The sequence below is a fragment of the Natator depressus genome, chromosome 2, assembly GCF_965152275.1.
Source record: "Natator depressus isolate rNatDep1 chromosome 2, rNatDep2.hap1, whole genome shotgun sequence".
NCBI lineage: Eukaryota > Metazoa > Chordata > Testudines > Cheloniidae > Natator > Natator depressus.
The window spans coordinates 97,814,632-97,829,089 of record NC_134235.1 but is presented as its reverse complement, the minus strand read 5'-3'; positions in this window follow the sequence as shown (position 1 = coordinate 97,829,089).

Below are 14,458 nucleotides of genomic sequence, written 5' to 3'. Positions count from 1 at the left end.
CAGTCACAGATGAGCATTGTGGGACACCTGGAGGCCAATTAAGTCAAATTACACAACAGTGCATCTGCACTACCTCGCAGTCGGCCCACGAAAATCGAACTAAGCACTACGCCTCTCGCAGAGGTAGATTACAGAAGTTGACATCAGAGGCGACTTAAATCAACGTAATGGACCTGGTAGTGTAGACACATACAACAGGTCGACTTCGACCTCACTCTGTAGTGTAGACCAGGCTGTAGTAAATACATACAGTTATCACTTCTACAACTTAAAAACAGACAAACCTCATACCTTAGACTGCTCCCGCATCTAAGTCTTGCCAGAAGCCTGACCAGACTCATACTTATGGCTTTGTCTATATGAACACTTAGCTTTCAGCAGGCTAAAGTGTAAATCTACCTCCTGCTAGCTTGCCGTGCAGTAGCTCTCCATGTGGACCCTGCTGCCGTACACTAGAAGTTCCCCAGTGCACTTTGATCTGCCCTACATTGAAACCAGAGTAGATTAAAGTACACTAGGACCTTTTAGTGGATGGCAGCAGGGTCAAACACGGACAGTTAGTGCTTGGCAGACAGGTGCGAGGTGGATTTACACTCCAGCCTGCCACAAACTGAGTGTTCGTCTAGACAAGCCCTAAGCAGAGCACCTTCAAAGTTAAAGTGTTGTGCAATCTCTAACAAAACTGACAATTGACAGCGCGTGAAACGTGATACTGCCACACCAAAAGCAAAGAGGCAAACATTTGAATTTGGGCGCCTAAAGTTTAATCCAGGGGTCAGCAACCTTTCAGAAGTGGTGGGCCGAGTCTTCCTTTATCCACTCTAATTTAAGATTTTGCGTGCCGGTAATGCATTTTAACGTTTTTAGAAGATCTCTTTCTATAAGTCTATAATAGATAACTAAACTATGGTTGTATGTAAAGTAAATAAAGGTTTTTAAAATGTTTAAGAGCTTCATTTAAAATTAAATTAAAATGCAGAGTCCCCCAGACTGGTGGCCAGGACTCGGGCAATTTGAGTGCCACTGAAAATCAGCTCGTGTGCCATAGGTTGCTGGCCCGTGGTTTAATCCATATTTAGACACCTTAAAAAGTGCCTGTATTTAAGCTCGGATCCTGCTGCTACTGAAGTGAATGGCAAAAAGTCCCATTGACTTCAATGGTTCTGGACCAGGCCCTTAAATACGGATTTAAGGGTCTAACTTTAGGCACAAAAGTTTGAAATTTCAACCAGACTGTTCAGGAGAATCCTGGGAGGTGAGCAGAAGTTCCTATCCTTTTACTTACTGTATTTCAAAAGGGATTAGGTTTCAGAGTAAGTTAAAATGCTAGACTTATCTAGAGTTATGGACTCAAGACCACACTGAGGGGAAAGTATTCCAGAGGAAACCCCAGCATCACCTAAAAGGAGTTTACTGGTCTAATCCTAATTTCTATTAGATATCCATCTCACTGTGCCATCATATAAATAGCAACTTCTAGCAAGAAAAGCCCATCATTAGAGAAGTAGAGGTTGTGTGGGTTAGGGCTAAAGCGCTGTGACAGGGGTGTTTTTGAGAAGCAGGCATGATGACTAGAACACCATGTTTGGCTCTGACCAGTAGCATTAGGTCCCAATCCACTAAATTACCTAAGAACACCCTTAAATTAAGTAGCTGAGTAGTTTTATTGTAGTTAATGGAACTGTTTATGTGCTTAAAGTTAAGGGCTGCTTTGCTGCACCCAGGCTTTAGTCTTTCTTCCAAGAGCAACAAATGCACTCCAGATTTTAGAAATGGCGAGAAACAGAACAAAAAAAATTATATATCAAAGTATGTACATGTGTGTGTTTTTATTAGAGAAGAGAAGACAGGAGACATGCAGAAAAGAGATAAGGAAAACCACGGCTACTCCCACTGGCAAAACAAACAAGGAATAAAGGAATTTATGATGTACATACCTTTTTAGTGGTAAAAACTGGAACAGTTACATCTTGGTTATATAAAAGGTAAATTCAACCAAAACACGACTCGAGGAGACAGACCATAGTTGCTAATGTGGTCAAAGTTATTATGCAATTTTTTTTTAAGAAAAAAAAATATCCTCAATTAAGGGAAATAGAGAGGATATGAGAATTAGCCCCCTCTTTAATAGGGCTGTGCATGGATTGCTATTTAATATTGTAGCTTAAACACAACCCCTTTGGTGATGCCATTTTTAACTTTCACAACATGGATCTGACTTTTTTGTGGTTCTCTCATATTTCAAAATGGACATTCAAATTTTGCAGTTGCAGTTCTTTATCTAAATCCAAGGCACACCGTTAATTAAAAGGACTTACCATGATGTAGTATTGAAGCTAAAAAAATTTTGCAATTCTTTCCCACTTCTTCTCTTCCTACATGGAAAGCCACACCTGGTTGGTCTTTTTCTTTGTTATCCCTTTTTATAAAAATATATTATGTTTTGCTCATCAGTGTTAACATTTCTCATACCACAGGTTAATATCCAGGGTTACAGAAAAGGACTTAGAACATGTCAACAAAAGCTTATGTGCACAAGAAAGATTAGATAACATAACTGAACTCAGAATACATCTCTCTCTCTAGGCCAGGGGTGGCCAACCTGAGCCTGAAAAGGAGAAAGAATTTACCAGTGCACATTGCCAAAGAGCCACAGTAATACGTCAGGAGCCCCGCAGCCACTCCCCAGTGCCTCCTGGCAGCCCCCAACAATCAGGGCCTATTCCCCCCACCCCCCGCAATCAGCTGTTTCACATGCGCAGGAGGCTATGGGGGGGGAAGAGGGGAGGGCATAGCAGGCTCAGGGGAAGGGGCAGGGGCCTTGGGGGAAGAGGTGGAATGGGGACAGGGCTTGGGGCAGAGCAGGCGGTTGAGCAGTGAGCACCCCCCGGTACATTGGAAAGTTAGCATCTAGATCTCCAGCCCTGGAATCAGGGCCTAGCTAAGGAGCCGCATATTAACCTCTGAAGCGCCGCATGCGGCTCCGGAGCCACAGGTTGGCCACCCCTGCTCTAGGCTATGTATGTTGGTTCGACAAGGCTGACTGGAATAAAAAGCAGTAAACTTATCTTATCACTAAAATCAGCAGATTTGATTGAATCCAACTGGGAGCAGGTCTATTAAGAAAGAAAGTACTTTTTCCTTATATACATAGTCACTTTTTATAGTAGAATCACTTTTGGTAAATGGTGTAACATTAGCCATAATGCATGAGTGATACCCCTTGATTTCATAGTTCAGCGTATGCAAAATTTATCTCAGTAGGTTATAATTCTACCTAGAGATATCATTCATCCTTGTGGTTGGTAATTCAGCCTTAAACTGGACAACCGATTTAGTGAGGTCAGATTCTCAATTTTAGAGTGATGTGAAAATTAACAGGGTTTTTTTTTAAAATAGAAAGATAAACGGCTGTTTTCCAAACCATAAAATACCAAATTTAAATATTATGAAAAGTATTAGATCACTTGTAAATCACTTACTGTTGTGATTTTTCTTAAGTGTGTAGCCAATGATTCTACTTCATTATCCATTTATGGTGTGATATGATTAATATATACGTTATATTGTATATATTAATTGTATGTTAAATAGAGTTAATTTGTAAGATTATAGAAGTATAAAGATAGATCAGTAGAGGAATCATGTATTAGATACCAGTAAGACAATGCAAGAAACGCAAGGCCTTGGAGACAAGAAATGCTGACACAAAAGACCGAGGAATAACCTGATGCCCTAAGATTATAGGAAAAGAGATATCAAGTGATGATATTGCAAAAATCTAGCCGGAAGATTAATTTTAAATTATAAAAAATGCTGTAAAATCACATCTTGTCTTCAACATGTGTCTTAACTACAGGATAAAGGTGGTACGTCAATGTTCCCGCCCCCCCCCAATTAGAGCCATGATTTGTCATCGTCACTATTCAAAGTAAAAATAAGAGACCCTGGCCGGGCGGAGGTGCCAGCTGATCCCAGCTCAGGGGACCTGCCCAGCTGCATCTGTTTCCCGTCTCACAGGACATGTCCAAATCCCACCTCGAGCCCTGTGCAGCATCCTTCCCCAGCCCAGGGGCACAGCAACTGCAGGGGTGTTGCCATACAGGTCCCACCCTAAAACTTCTTGCTCAGGTTGTTGCAGTGCCAGGTATTGTGCTTCCGCAAGAGCCTCCAGTACTGGGGCATCTCGGGGTCCAGCTCCTCCAGTTTCTGGAAAAGCCAGTCAGGATACTTAGAGTCGGCCTTCGGAACCACCTCTGGGCCCTGTCTGTAGAAGTTCACTCCCATTAATGGGAGATATATGTATATCCCTATTTAAACAAACATATGGATTCATTTGACCATGCAATGCTCCAAATAGTCACACCTTTACTTATTGATATGACTAAATATTCAAATAAATTGTTGTGGAAAACGAGTCACACCATCTGTTTGGTTCAAACAGTCTGAGGTCCTTTATTGAATACAAGCATGCAGGGAGAAGGAGACAGAGATGGTCATATGTAGGTGCCACCCTGGTCTCTCTCTGCCCTGCCCCTAGAATACCAGGCTTATATAGGTACAAATACAAGCCAAATGATACATTTCCTTACCAAGCAAGCATTATTAATAAAGCCTTATAAGGAATTAACGGAGGGGCAGTTTCATAACTAGCACTGTGCTGACACACCGTGTTATTATCAAGATCTGCGGTTTGCTGTGGCAGCGTTTTGACTAGAGACTTTTGCGGGGTGGAGGGTGCATATAATGGACAGCTATGGACTTTAATGTTTTGGGCTGTATTTTCAGAATGCTGCTTTTACTTCCTTAAATAATTTTGCTTTGTTTGTGGCAGGGATTCTGGCCATAAAACTTTCCCCTTATGAATTCAATTACTGGAAGGAGCTAGAGGAGCAGATGTATTACTGAGCCTCTTGTCTCCCTCTAATGAAGTCAGAGAGGCTGAACCTGTTTTATATTTGGAATGGATAATAATCAACTGTTACAGAGTACAGCTTCAGGGTGACCGTGTCCCACTAAATCTATGTCATATTTGTGCATAGAAAGATGTGGAATGATAGCCTGTGTTAGAAAGGTAGAATATCTCTTCAATATTAATGCTTTATGTTAATGACTTTACTACTTACCTTCCCATTTAGGGATGAGCTTTCAAAGAGCTAAACACAGCACATTCTATAGGACTTGGGGCTACCACTTCCCATGATTCCAGTCAAGGAAATTATTGGCCTGAGTTATGGTTGTTTTTTTAATTTTTTTTTTTTTTTTTTTATTAAATAGCCAATTTACTTCCCCCTTTTCCCCCAGACTGCACTTGAAGAAACACTTCTGTCTTTGTGTAGTGCTTATTCAAGACCCTTTTCTGAAGTTACCAAAAAAACTTCAGTAGGAATTTTACTTGAGGGTTGGTCTCTTACTGTACTAAAAACACCACTCTGTATGTGGTTAAAACTTCCAAAATCAGACTCAAGTCTTAGCAAGAGTTCATTGAGCCAGAATTTCCATTCAAAGATTTTTCACACCAGTTCAGAGTAGGTTGAATTATAATTGCTTCAGTAGGTAGTCAGCCCCCAGATTCTAGTTACATTTATAGATTTGTATCTTTTCCCATATATCCCTAGATCTGAAACATACCGTTGGAGCTGGTTTGCCATCCCTCCAAGACAAAAGAAATGAAGCAATTCAAGGTCTGTTTGACTTATCCCTACCTAAGGAAGTCCTAGTGCCTGACAACAGACCATGTGAGGTGAAGTGTGTTATTATGAAAGGAGGAGATGCACCAGCCTTAAAAACTTATATTAAGCAGCAAAGGAAAGAATGTTAAAGGACTTTTCCCTCCACTGATTTAAAGTTTAATTTCAAATAGTTAATGGTGTCTTAACACAAATGGTACTATACCTGGCTGCACAAAAGCCAAGGCTGATCTGTAATAGGACGTTTCTGAAACATATAGATTTCAAAGCTTCATAGAACTACGCATGTTGTTTTTCTTCTTCCATACTCTAAAGAGGGACTTTTTTTTTTTTTAAAAAAAGCAAAGAGGCATGCAGGCTGGAGTCTTTACAATAGTCTCTTCTTGCCTAGAGCTTCCCTCTTCTGGTATCTAAGAGACTTAATAGAAATAGGGTCCTTAAGCAAAATACACTTAGAACCTTTTATGAAAGAAAGAATTTAACTGCAATTTTTAACTGTCTGCCATTTCTGCTGATGAAAGAATAGATGCCAGTGGATCTGCAGAGCCAACTGCCAGCCTGCCTACCTTTGAGAGTTGCGATGCACACAAATACCCAAGAGGAGAAGGAAAGGGATAGACAAGGAACTTGATGACCAATAAAAGATAAAGCTAATCTAGTTAGACCTGTTGTCTTCTTAGTTACAATGGCTAATTTTAAAGCTAGGTAAACAGTCGGTATAAGGGGGGCATTTTGGATAGCCAAAAGGTTAAAATGAATGAAATTTTTAAAAAGTATTACCTACCAAGAAGGACGGGGAGAAAAAAAAGTCACAAAAAAAAGAAGTGTTTAGAATGAACTCCATCAATACATGAAACATACTACTATAAAGTTAAAGCATGTCTGACCATCCCAGCAAATTCTCTACTAGTTCCTCTAAGGTCACATGCACAAGAAAGCATCTTTTATGAGAGCTTGAGGATCATGACCATGAATATGAGGGAGCCTAGGAATATACCAAAAGTTTTGCATATCTGGATAACTATAGGGAAGAGAGACATTAAAAGTCTAATAGTCACAAAAAACAGAAGTCATTTTCCAATTTCCTGCTTTTGGATATTACACTTAAGTTGCTATTAAACATTTCTGTAAGATAGTTGTACTAGATGTTGGATGGACCCATCTAAGCTTTGAAATCAAAAAAAGAGTAGATATCAGAAGGGAAAGAAGGAACCTAGAGGATATGTAGCTCCAATACCAACCAGTGATGGCTCCAGTATCAGAATGCTACTAATTTTTCCACCAGAAAAGCTTAAACTTTAAGTCAACGAGCATGAAGCTGGAAATGAAACCAGTAGGGGAAATTAAAATAGAAATTAAAATAGAAAACAGTGATTTTGACTGATCAATGGCAGCTTGAAGAGAGAATTCAAGAGCAATTGCTTAAGTCAAAGATGTGTTAAACAGAGACAAAAAACCCTGATGTTTGGCCACTGCTTACAGACTGCAATGGATTCATGCAATTGAAAAGAGATGGTCTTATTTACTCTGTTGCTACCCAGGGAGCAAACGGTAGGACCCTGCAGAGGAAAATGCTTTTTTGCTAACTCGATGGCAATGGAGGTTAGGTTGAAATAGGTATAAAATGAAGTGATCTTGCTACCCTAGTTTGAAGGTTGTAGACTAACCAGAGTCAGCTACCCAATGAGCTTGTTTTAGGAAGAGTTAAAAATTAAGGCAAGTGGCCATCAAATTGGTTAATTCCCCTCTATAGTTTAGATTTTCGCAACAACCAACAGTGTGGTGGAAACAGACTAAAAGATAAAGCTCAATTTCCAAGGGCAGATATTTCAGTAAGATAGTGAATTCATTGTAAATCAATGCAGTTGCTTCTTAGTTTTTCCTGAATTACTGTGCATGAACATTTAAACAGATTTTTCATGTTGGCAAGGTAACAAGATGTTTTTATCCCTTAAAAACTAGTTAGTCCTCAATCCAAGGAAGACACTGATATCATTAGTGTCTTTGGACATAAACAAACAGAGACTGCACTGTACGCCAAGGGACAAGAGTCATTTGCAGTTACTTTACTGTACTGATTAATAAAGATTTTAGCCAATTTCTCAAATTTAGATGCTTTAGACATTATGCTGCTGCTTTCCAAGTTACTGAAATTGTTGTTAGGAACAAAGTAGTTGTAAAATTTGTTTTATACCCATTTGATTGAAGTTCAGAAATGGATACTCCAGCAGGCCATAGTCCTTCTGTCAGGCTTCAGAACAAAGTCACCAAGGGAAGAAGCAATTCCATTTCATAACTCCCTCCATTTTTGGCTTGACTCTTCAATTGAATTTATGTTCAATCAACTAGAATTAGCTTCCTTATATAGGAAAAAGTTTGCTTGGGTTTGAGCACTTAGGTATCAAGCTTTAGAAATTTTGTATTCTAATGTATAAACAGTAAGAGAGCAGCACTGTCCGAAGCATCTTTGCTAAAGTACCACACCTACATTGCTTATACATACTCTGTCCTTATTAACCCTGCTTCTTCTAATTCACTAGAAATCAAGGAATGTGGATAGCCATTGTTAAACAACTGTACTTCCAAAGACAGCACCAGTTTGGGAGAGAGGCCAACCCTCCCCTTCACCCACACTTTTAATTCTCCTCATTTTAAGAGCTGGAAGTATAAACACTATATTTTAAGCACTTGACCCAAAACACTAAAGTTTGTTTCTATCAACAACTCGCTAGCCATTGGTTTAGTCGTTCAGGAGCTGTTGCATTGATGACAGTTTTTCATTTATGTGCAAGAGATCAAACACAACAACAAGTTTCCATGATTCAAAATGTGATACCTATAGGACAGCCACATTCCCCAAAGGAGAGGACAGTACAGTAACAATGACAAAGGAAGCCGTTCAAATGTCTGTGTTCTCGTCTTTCAGTCTTGAGGGCAGAAGTTTAAGTGGTCCATGCTGCTGTCTGATTGAGATGAACATAAGCCTGCTCAGACAGAATGAGGACATTGTGTAATATATCAGCATCCGCTGGTCCATTTCATTTTAATTAGTCTGCAAGAAGTCTCAAAACCTCCAGGGATATGCAAAATTAATTAAATACCTAAATGAATATTTGAAACTACTAGAAAACATACATTAGCATTCAGGGTTTGTCATAAGCCAACATGATGCAGAATGGTATAAGCAAGCTAGCAAGGGATCCACAGCCTCAGAAACAACTCTGACATCATAATCAAAAGGCTGACAAAGGAGGTGCTGTTGTCATCATGAATAGGTCGGAATATGAACAAGAGGCTGCTCGGCAGCTCTCCAACACCACTTTCTACAAGCCATTACCCTCCGATCCCACTGAAGGTTAACAAAAGAAACTACAGCATTTGCTCAAGAAACTCCCTGAAAAAGTACAAGAACAAATCCGCAGACACACCCCTGGAACCTCGACCTGGGGTATTCTATCTGCTACCCAAGATCCATAAATCTGGAAATCCTGGGCACCCCATCATCTCAGGCATTGGCACCCTGACAGCAGGATTGTCTGGCTATGTAGACTCCCTCCTCAGGCCCTATGCTACCAGCACTCCCAGCTATCTTCGAGACATCACCGACTTCCTGAGGAAACTACAATCCATCGGTGATCTTCCTGAAAACACCATCCTGGCCACTATGGATGTAGAAGCCCTCTACACCAACATTCCACACAAAGATGGACTACAAGCCGTCAAGAACACTATCCCCGATAATGTCACGGCAAACCTGGTGGCTGAACTTTGTCCCCACCCATAACTATTTCACATTTGGGGACAATGTATACCTTCAAATCAGCGGCACTGCTATGGGTACCCGCATGGCCCCACAGTATGCCAACATTTTTATGGCTGACTTAGAACAACGCTTCCTCAGCTCTCGTCCCCTAATGCCCCTATTCTACTTGCACTATATTGATGACATCATCTGGACCCATAGAAAAGAAGCCCTTGAGGGATTCCACCATGATTTCAATAATTTCCATCTCACCATCAACCTCAGCCTGGACCAGTCCACACAAGAGATCCACTTCCTGGACACTACAGTACTAATAAGCGATGGTCACATAAACACCACCCTATACCGGAAGCCTACTGACCACTATTCCTACAGCTTTCACTCAGACCACACCACACAATCCATTGTCTACAGCCAAGCTCTATGATACAACCGCATTTGCTCCAACCCCTCAGACAGAGACAAACATCTACAAGATCGCTATCAAGCATTCTTACAACTACAATACCCACCTGCTGAAGTGAAGAAACAGATTGACACAGCCAGAAGAGTACCCAGAAGTCACCTACTACAGGACAGGCCCAACAAAGAAAATAACAGAACGCCACTCGCCATCACCTTCAGCCCCCAACTAAAACCTCTCCAATGCATTATCAAGGATCTACAACCTATCCTGAAGGACGACCCATCACTCTCACAGATCTTGGGAGATAGGCCAGTCCTTGCCTACAGACAGTCCCCCAACCTGAAGCAAATACTCACCAGCAACCACACACCACACTACAAAAATACACTAACCCAGGAACCTATCCTTGCAACAAAGCCCGTTGCCAACTGTGTCCACATATCTATTCAGGGGACACCATCATAGGGCCTAATCACATCAGCCACACTATCAGAGGCTCGTTCACCTGCACATCTACCAATGTGATATATGCCATCATGTGCCAGCAATGCCCCTCTGCCATGTACATTGGTCAAACTGGACAGGCTCTACATAAAAGAATAAATGGACACAAATCAGATGTCAAGAATTATAACATTCATAAACCAGCTGGAGAACACTTCAGTCTCTCTGGTCACTCGATTTCTGATCTCAAAGTGAGTATCCTTCAAACAAAAAAACTTCAAAGACAGACTCCAATGAGAGACTGCTGAATTGGAATTAATTTGCAAATTGGATACAATTAACTTAGGCTTGAATAGAGACTGGGGGTGGTTGAGTCATTACACAAAGTAAAACTATTTCCCCTTGTTTATTCCTCCCCCCACCCCCACCACTGTTCCTCAGACCTTCTTGTTAACTCCTGGAAATGTGCTGGAAATAGCCCACCTTGATTATCACTTCAAAAGGTTCTCTCTCCCCCAACCCCACTCTCCTGCTGGTAATAGCTCATCTTAAGTGATCACTCTCCTTACAATGTATATTTTTTCATGGTCTGTGTGTATATATATAAAATCTCCTCACTGTACTTTCCACTTTATGCATCCGAAGAAGTGAGCTGTAGCTCACGAAAGCTTATGCTCAAATAAGTTGGTTAGTCTAAGGTGCCACAAGTACTCCTTTTCTTTTAGCAAGGGATTGTAATCAAAATTATCCACTACTAAGCTCTCCTATATGGCCTAAGCAGATTCTACTAAGAGTGATTTAAAACCTCTGCATAATTGTATTAGTGATCAGGAAGATGATTTATTCAGGTTAAAGAGTGACTCAATGCAAAAGTATATTTAGCACATTTTAATTTAATGTGTTCAGCTGACAGGGGAAAAATTAAGGGTTTTTTAAAGCTAATATTTAGTCAGAACAAGTGGGCAAACAAACTAATGTTCTAGATAAACAAAATGTTTTCCTTTCCCACAAAGGGATCACAAAGTTGACATTAAGTTAGGATGATACAGCAGGAATTCTTTAGGAAAAGCTACCAATAAATAGATTTAGCATTATCAAATTCATTATACTAAAGCAAAGACTTCTTTAGAAGGCAGATCTATATTTTTACAAATTAAATACATCTGCACTTTAAAAAGAGGCACAGTTAATTTTGGCCTAACAAGACTGACTTTGGCAGCGGTGCGATCTATCTAGAAGGCTGTACTGAACCTTTGGGAGAAGTTCATCATTGTATTTTCTGCCCTCAAAACCAGCATTTGTTATTGTACAAATGGAAATGGATGATTAACACTATGCAGCTTTTCAGAATGTCAACTAATTAGTCCTCAAGATGCCACAGTCGGGTAGAAAAGAGTCATGCATTATGATCCCTCCCTCTTTTTCCAGGGGGAGTGAACTCAGACACACAAGTTGACTTGCCCAAGTCTACACAACAAGCAGATGACATTCAGGGTTTCCTGGTGGTCAGTCAGTACTCAGCCCCTATTCCACATTTCAAATCAGAGTAAAACCAGAGATCATCTGAGGGAAGCGATAAGCAGCGCAACTGCACCAATGTAGCTGCGACGCTGTAGCACATCCAATAAAGATGCTCTATGCTGACAGGCGAGTGCTCACCTGTCAGCATAATTTACTCCACCTCAGAGGTGGAAGCTATGTTGGTGGGAGAGCACACTTGGGTCACTGTAACTTGTGTCACTCAAGGGGCAGGGAAGGTGTCTTTCACACCCGAGTGATGCAAGTTACATTGATTTAAGCAATATAGTGTAGAGCTGCCCTGTGTTATACTAGGGTGACAAATGGACATCCCATTTGGTTTGCATAGCTGTTTTAATAAGAATTAAAGATACTGCAATTGGATATATTGTTCTGTGTGCTACAGGAAGCTTCAGATTTTTTTTTTTTTTTTTTTAAAACCTCCCCTCCCCACACACACACACACGTATGTGAATTGAGCCTCCAACCAGAGCAGAAGCTAGAAACAACTGTATGATCCATGTATGTGGAAGAGAATCTGCACACACTAAACCAACCAGAACTAACTGTTAGGTGAAGGGAGAAAAGTGATCTGATCAATAACTATTTTCTCTAGTATTTACAAGAAATCACCTTGTAGGTAGAGAGTTAATACTGGAGTTGAGTCAATTGGCACAAGAGAGGCCTTATTCTGAGGCATCTCGGTCAAAAATGTAAACAAAATCATCTTCCCAAGACAGCAGTTGACCAAGTTATTTTCTGTTCTGGTTGTGTGATTTGATTGCAAAAACCTGAATAGTTATCCTGACCAATTTTCTAGTTTGTTAGTATAGGATATAAGACACAAATAGTACAATACTATTAGTTGCTGTTAAGGCAAGTTAATAAAACTAAATTCAACTCTCAAGGCCTTATGTTTAGTTGAGCACTCAAATCAGAGCCCGAAGATGGAATGCATATTTAGTTGAGGAATTGCTCAAAGGTTTGTTCTATACCCTCTTACACTGGCAAGCAGCAAAAATAGCCTGTTGAGTGCTGTGTATAATGTATTTGGATGATTACTTACACAGTCTGTTCACCCAGCAGATGGTGCTAGGATATTCTACATTTCACTAATGTACTTGGGGTTTCTGCCATTAAAAGAATTCTCATTTCACGTATATAAGCCACTACTAGGATCTAGAAGATTACTACAATTCAGACAAAAGGAAGATGTTTGTATCAACAAGCAATGATTACAAGATTATGTAGTGCATGCCCTCAGCAGTGTAATGGGAAATCTAATCTAACTCCAAATTGCCAAGTAAAAAGCAAGTAAATCCAGTTTACTCTCAACTACACTATGGCATAGGCTTCAATGTCCAAAAAACTTTATTCAAACCATGGCTGTCTGTGTGGATAACAGTAGCGATCTGTCAGCAATCAAAGACCATCCTAAGAAAGCAATGTTTTTAGTGGGGGAGAATTAGGTTTAATTTTAGGTCAATCTTGTCTGGTGTTCCTTGTAGGCAAGCCAAAGCCTGCTGCTTCTTCTTCCTCCTCCCTCAGCATTTCAGAGTAGACCTCTTTCATTTTCTTTGAACAGCAAAAACTTCATCCATACCCAGTTTTGTATGTTCATCTGACACCCACTCATGTACAGGATCACACATTGCCAGGCCACCCGGCCAGATCAGCCCCCCTCTTCAAGTCCCTGCACTGCCCTTACCTCTTTTTATTTAAAAGACTAAAAGAAAAACAAAACCCACTACAAACACCCACCCACCCACCATAAAAGTCTAGCCCTAATCCTTTGTCCTCACCCCACCGAGGCCAGCAGTGACCCACCATTTCTCTGCTTCTCCTGCTGTGGTCTCATGCCTGGGGTACTGTAGAAGACTGCAAGACACCCTTCCTGAGCATGGACATTATACAACTATACATGTCACAACCCTCTCCTCAATATCCCTCATTGAGAGGTACATGTATTTAGCTGAACAGGACATTTAGTCTCTCACCCCACATTCACCTTCTTTAGCATGTCATGCACTACTCCTTACCACATAGGCATAGGACAACGTCCATGCCTTACATCATGGCTGGTATTTTCTCCCTGCCCCAGAGGGGTTTAGTCATATTTTGATTGTATTACAGAGGTAGTTAACTCTCTGTCCATCATCCAGAAGATGAAGAAGTGTCAAGGCAAGGGGAGTGGAGCGTTGAGAGATGGAACTGCATTTTATCTGGAATGTTTTTGCATGGTTCAGGAATAAGCACACCTAGAAATTGAACCATTGCATGCAAAGTCAGTATTAAAGAACAAACAAACAAAAAAACCACGACAGACACACACACACTTCCAGAACTAGAGGTAGGCTATAAAGGAAAGCCTTCCACCTATTAATGAATTCTATATGGTCAACCAGAAGTTCATTATGAGTATTTAATACTTCATTTCACTCTTAGATGGTTTAGAATCATGCTCACATCTACAGTAGCTTCCCCAGGGCTGCCAAGACGTTGTGCAACAGATATGATTGTCCATAGCACTCAGTGCTGCACTCCCTCCTCCCTGCTTTTCATTCTAAGCAGGATATTCTTGCACCAAAAAAGCCACTTAGTTCTTTTGTGGCCTTTATGGGGGTGGGCTGGTGTCCA